Source organism: Chrysemys picta, chromosome 7 (genome assembly GCF_011386835.1).
Source record: "Chrysemys picta bellii isolate R12L10 chromosome 7, ASM1138683v2, whole genome shotgun sequence".
Lineage (NCBI taxonomy): Eukaryota > Metazoa > Chordata > Testudines > Emydidae > Chrysemys > Chrysemys picta.
The window spans coordinates 72,517,977-72,524,726 of record NC_088797.1 but is presented as its reverse complement, the minus strand read 5'-3'; positions in this window follow the sequence as shown (position 1 = coordinate 72,524,726).

Here is a 6,750-nt window from a genome sequence, read left to right as displayed (position 1 = left end):
TAAAACTTATACTGTATATATATAAAATTAAATATAGATACACACACACAAATTATTGTCTTTTGTCTGGTAAAATTTTTTTTTCCTGGAACCTAACCCCCCATTTACATTAATTCTTATGGGGAAATTGGATTCTCTTATCATTTCGCTTAAAGTCGCATTTTTCAGGAACATAACTACAACGTTAAGTGAGGAGTTACTGTATTACATCTCCACTATTGTTTGCACTAGTCAGCAAATGTCATGAGAAAAATAATCATAGAAAGCAACCAAAGTATTTTATGGATATATTATGAAGTATAATTGGATTCCCTTACTTTTGCTGATGACATTGAACTGCTCAGTTCAACGCATCACTTAATGAAAGAGAAGACACGGCTTATAGCAAACAGCAAAACAAGTTGGTTTGTTCATCAACAAGGGGAAGACAAAATATATGGCAGTGTTCCAAAAGTAACCATCAGAGTAGACAGTGAAACACTACAATTAGCAAATCATTTTACTTATGTGGAGAGCAAGATGTGCTGTGATGGTGATATTATGCTCGATGTCAAGCATGGAATATCAAAAGCAATGAACGTTTTTCATAAACTTGAAGTGATTTGGAAAAGTAGCATGATCAGCACTGATACAAAGATAAAAAAATTTAACAGTGAATTCATTTCTATCTTCCTCTATGGAGCAGTCATAGAAATCTACAACAGTGATTGACAAGATTAACTCATTGCAAAGTAAATGCCTGAAGAGGATTTTCAGTGTCCATAAGAAAGAGTTTATTACAACATCAAAAATTCTAAGTAGAGCGTACCAACTTAAAGCATCAAACATGGCAAGATGACAGACATATTTACAACACACTTTCAAGATACCACCAACATGATTACTACGTCGAGTGATAAAATGGATGCCAGCTGGAAAGAGAAATGCTCTATAGAACAATAAAAAGAAGCTCAATCCATCAACACTCAAAAGCCCAGACCAGCAAAGATCAAAGTAAATGGCAGAAACTGGCAGATGCGCTGTGCACCTGAGGGTGCAGGAGGGTAAAGAAGATGACAGTAGACAACCTCTTGGAGTAATAGCATAAAGAGGAAGGATTGTCTAGTACACTAATCGGAGACTTCAACAGCAGGTTCATTTCCCTGCTTTGCGATGGACTTCCTGTTTGACCTTCAGTAAAACACAGTTTCCCTATGCCTCTCTTCCCTATGCCCATGGTACTTCCCTGCCTCACCAGGGTGAGGTGAGGATAACTACATTGTTAAAGACTGTGAGGCTTTCAAATATTATAGTACTGATAGACAGACCCTGACTAAGCACAAATGCTATGGTATGGTTTATAGGCCCACGTTGCACGGCAATAATTGTGCCGTTTCAATATTAAAACCTGCTAACAAACAGTTATTTTGAAATTCAGGTTTAAATAATCTCTCTCTCTCTCTCATTATTGCAACACTATAGATTCTGTTTCATTTAAGTTTGTTGTGACTATGCGGTTTCATAAGCAAAACAGGAAGACATGATAAGAATGAAATCCTTGAGGCATTCATTTTAACCTGCAGAAAAGGTCACTTGATTTTCTGAGGGAAATAGAATGCATCTAGAGAGCCTGGAGAAAAATAAGAGAATTCCTCATAAGTTACAACTAAATGCAGTCCCGCTTAAAACAGCGCCAGCCATAAAAGTTGAAGAGCAGCTTTTGCCACTTCTATGCCTACATACATCACTGGGGTTAGGGACACTGTACAAAAATCATTAGTGTGACAGATCATTTATATTGATACAAACCACCTGCCAAATTATTTATACACCAGATGCATCAGTCTAAAGAAGGTGGACAGTGGAAACTTAATAGAATAATCAATACAGAAGGCAATGGACCAACTGTGCAAGCTCGGGCCTTGAAACAGGGGGAAATTATGATCTCAGGTATACCATTGTAAATCCAGTTATATTATTGATGTCAATGGACTTAGTCGCATTCATTGGTATGAATCCAAACTGACAGCAGAATTTGGCCCTATGTAAAGGCAAAAAATGTATTTCAAAGAAATAAGTGGACACAAAAGTTTAAATAGGATGAAGAAGCATTAGCTAGTTCAATCACAATATTCCATGTTAAGCATTTCTCCTAGAATAGCTGAGCTGCACTAGCATATTTATTGGTTAGTCTTCAAGTCGGCGATGACATGAGTGGAGTATTTCCAAATGTGGATAACTAAAAGAAAGTCATCTGTTTGAAAGTAGCATTTTTCATATATAGCACAAACATTAGGAAAACAATTATAATTAGGAAATATTGTTTCTTCTAAGGCAGTATGATGGCATTACTGTACAGTAACTAAACCATCATCTTTTATAGTTACTCTGCAGTTGGTTCCATATCCAGTAGTTATTACAAAGTAGAAATTGGCTCAGCTGTCTTCTGTATGTGGAAGTTCAAAATTCATATCTAAACATGATCACCCCAAATTTGGGGTATTCATCTTTGACTCCTTATAGAGAGAAATTTGAACTATTAACTCAGTTCTGGGGATGAGAGCAGACCCTTATCTATTATGTGGCACACAACACCTTATTCAAAGTTTACTGGAGTTAATTGGAATCTTTCCATGGACCTCACTGCACTGTAAATCAGGTCTGGGGTTATTAAGCCTGGCTCACCACTGTCACCCTTTACTTATATCACAGAGTTCACATGCTAATTAAGGTTGCCAGGTGTCTGGTTTTCGACCAGAATTCCTGCTCAAAAAGGGACCCTGGCAGCTCTGGTCAGCACCGCTGACCGGGCCATTAAAAGTCAGATCTGCAGTGCTGCCGACCAAAAGTAAGCTAGTCCCTACCTGTCCTGGCACCACGCTGTGCCCCAAAACTGTCCAGCAGGTCAGGCTCCTAGGTGGGGGGGGGGGGCCACAGGGCTACATACTCTGCCCCCGCCCCAAGCACTGGCTCCTCGCTCCCATTGGCTGGGAACTCAGTCAATGAGATCAGGGTGGGGGGAGTGCCTCTGTGCGAGATCAGTGCGTGGAGCCTCCTGAACCCCTCCCTCTCCCCACTCGCCTAGAAGCCGGACCTGCTGGCCGCTTCCAGGGCACAGCGTGGTGCCAGGACAGACAGGGAACCTACCTTAGCCCCACTGTGCTGCTGACCGGGAGCTGCGCAAGGTAAGCCTGCACCCCAACCTGAGCCCCAAACCCCTTCCCCAGCCCTGAGCTCCCCACAGTCTGGAGCCGCCCTTGCACCTCAAACCCCTCATCCCCAGCCCCACCACAGAGTCTGCACCCTCAGCTGGAGCCCACATCCCCCTCCTGCACCCCAACTCCATGCCCCAGCCCGGAGCCCCCTCCCACACCCTGAACCTCTAATTTCTGGCCCAATTCCAGAGTCTGCACCCCCAGTTAGAGCCCTCATCCCCTCCTACATCCCAACCCCCTGCCCCAGCCCAGTGAAAGTGAGTGAGAGTGGGGGGAAAGCAAGCTGTTGAGGGAGGTGGCGGGGCTAGGGTGTTCGGTTTTGTGCAATCAGAAAATTGGCAACCTCTTAAATTTATGTTTCTTTGTTTTCATCTTGAGCCAATCCTAATATCTTTTGGTGGTCAGTACTATTTCCTTCCTTAAGTTTGTCATTTGGAAAGCTGGACTATAATTGTATGAAGTTATGGGTACAAGAGTTGTAGGGCCTTAAGCAAGTAGAAATACAGGACTGATATTAATATGAGGACAAGACGTGAAATAATGAATTATCTGTCTGTAGAAGGACTTAAAGCAATTTTTCAACCCAATATCTGCATTGTCAGATTTCAAGCACTTTATATAAGCAGAAAATACCTTGTATATTTAGAGCTATAGAAAGACTGGCTAGCAGATCTATGGTATAGCATTTCCAAAATATAGATAGAAATAGTATGGGCCTAACCTGTAATTTTCAAGTTTTCTTTTTCTCTGGTTGGAGGTGCAGACAAACTATCTTCTATGAAAGACAATGGATAAACCTTCATACTCTCAAAGTGAGAGGCAGTGTAAAATATTCCCTTGGAATGTATTTTCCCACAGAAGAAATATTTTAGTGCTCTATCCACTGAAGTCAATGGAATGACTGGCAGTGATGTCAGTGAGTTTTGGTTTAGGCTCATATTATTATCCAACAATCTCTAGCCTCTCTGAAATGGCCTCTGATTGCCTATCATGCCTGAACAGAAATGTATTCTTTCCAGTCTACATTGTCTTAATTAAATTTACTTTAAAAAGGCAACACAGGTTACTGTACCACTAACAACTGGAGGGTTTTTAATAGAAAGAGAGGTTACAAATGGACAGTAATCAAAGTACAAATTGCTAGATGGAAAAGCTAAAGCTGTACAGAAAAAAAAAAAAAAAAAACCTCAGTAAATATAACTCTCACCCATTTTTAGGAAGACACTCACGTAATGGACACAAAAGGGCATGGGGCACAAAGACAGTTTATATACTTGAGCTCTGAACAAGAGATAGGGGCATGAGTGAGGTTATTGTAATAAAATAAGGGAACCAAAAGAGGACAAGCAGAGAATTTGAGACAATATTCATTGCTCTGAGAAAGTGTTAAGAGAGTCAGTAGATGCTGCCTAGTGACAACACATTGCCACCAGCCTATTTGTAATCCCAGAATAGCAATGGAATGTACCAGAAACTAAAAGCTGGCCGCCTCCAACAAAGGAAGGGCAACAGGATCAGGAATCAATTGAATACTTGGAACAAAAAACAGGGATGGGAGTGCAGGTCAAATGTGTAAAATGGGGGTACTGGCAGAGGAGACCCTAAGCAGAGAACTCCGGACAGTGCCCGGTGCTCCATAAAGAAGTCCAAGGAGTCAGAGGATGCACCTAGCAACTCCTCAGAAGGTGCTAAACCAACAGCACTGCAGACTGATGTTTTGTGCCTATCCACAGAACTGCTGTAACACAGGCAATGGAATTCAAGATTCTTTCACCCAGCCCTCCCTCTATGCCTGGAGGGACCAGCATTGGGCAGTGAGAAGCCAGGTCTGTTCCATGAATATTCAGTCCTTGTGTTCTGTGGTGCAATGGTGCTATTTAGTCTCAATTGCTGTTATGGTTTTGTGATGCGAGCAGGGCTGGGAAATAGACTGCGATTATCAATCCATTATACATAGGCAACTGATGATGTTTGCTCACTAATCCGCACTGAGTTTGACCAGTGATCTCTCTATATACCATTAAAATAATCAGAACCACAACTGCCCTGACTGATTTTGTTAAGGGTTCCAGTGGGCCACCTGCAAAAGTACTGGGCAATTTACATGGTCTGTTCTTGCAAGAATCATGGAAATGCTGGCATTTCAAGAGCTACACATTTTCAATATACAGGTCAATTTGCATTAGCAGGAAAGGAGATATTCTACAGTACTAGTAAAAAATAAAAAGTTTAAACAGATTCTGAGGCCATTTTCCCTCCCACATTAACATGACTGCTTCTGCCATGAAGATTACAGCACAATAAACATCAAAATTATTGCTTGGGGTGCGGGGGAAGAACTTGTGAAAGTCTACCTGATGAGCAAGCTTGATTTTCATGAGAATGTCATTTCATGTCAATTAAGTTGTTCTTTGAGATGGGAATGTAGCTCTTAATATGCATAATATTATTTTTGTCCATGTTTTCCCTGACTGTTCTCTCTTCCTTGCTCTCAAACTCTGTGATGTTTTATGTTAAAAAGTGTGGTTCTACTCTGAAAAGAGCCTCTGTAATAAAGGCATTTCCTTACATAGCAGATCTGATACCCTTGCATATTCAGAGTCAGATTCACTTTAGTCACAAAAGAAAAGTGTTAACATTTGCTATTGTCCAGGTTATATAATCAATTCAGTTGTGGAAGAGAGATGGTAACTTTTTCTGGCTTTTGCATCATCCACAGATTAGTTCATTAGATGCTATTTGCAGATGCACAGTGAGACCTGCAATGTTTTAAAGTTGTACCCTAAATTTACGCCTCTGCAACCTTACTGAAGCAATATGGTTCACAAGTACAGCAGCATAATTTGAGCACAATGAGGTTGCATAGATGTAACTAGGCAGCATTTGGCTTACAGAACTATTATTTCCTGGTGACGCATGAGCCAGAAAGAAGACACCTTGACTTTCAGATACCAGATGAAGTTTGCAGAGCTTTTGGTTATTAAAAAAAAAATACTTTTAAATTGAGCATATTCTATATGAAATCTTTGACATATAACAAACATGGAACCCCGTATTATTTCCACAAAATCACTTAAGCTGGGATTTCTTACCTACACTTACTTGAAGTCAACGGCAAGACTCCCGTTTACTTTAGCGAGGCAGGATTTCACCTAGATCTGCAATTTAAGTGTCACTGAGGCTCATAGCATATTCAGAACATTTTCTTTCCATTCTTTCATTCCTACTGAAATGTAATTAAAGCAAAAGCTCTTTAAAAAGCGGTCACATCAGTGTTCAGTTCATGCCCCCTCCTTTCGCCGTTTCTCCAACTGAGGCACATAAGTCTGATCCATTTTGTTTTCCCATCAAACATTTAAGAAATCAAAATCAGAGATTATTAGTATGTTATGATCTTGCTCTGTCTTTTTAAAAAATAAACAGCTTTTCTAGCTCTCATGCTTGGCAGACTATAGACACGATTATGCTGCTGCTTCATTGAGAGAGTGGAATATTCTGCAAACTAAATTTGGATGCGATTTAGTGAAAGGTTCTGTCTTGCCAGCCCTGCAGATTA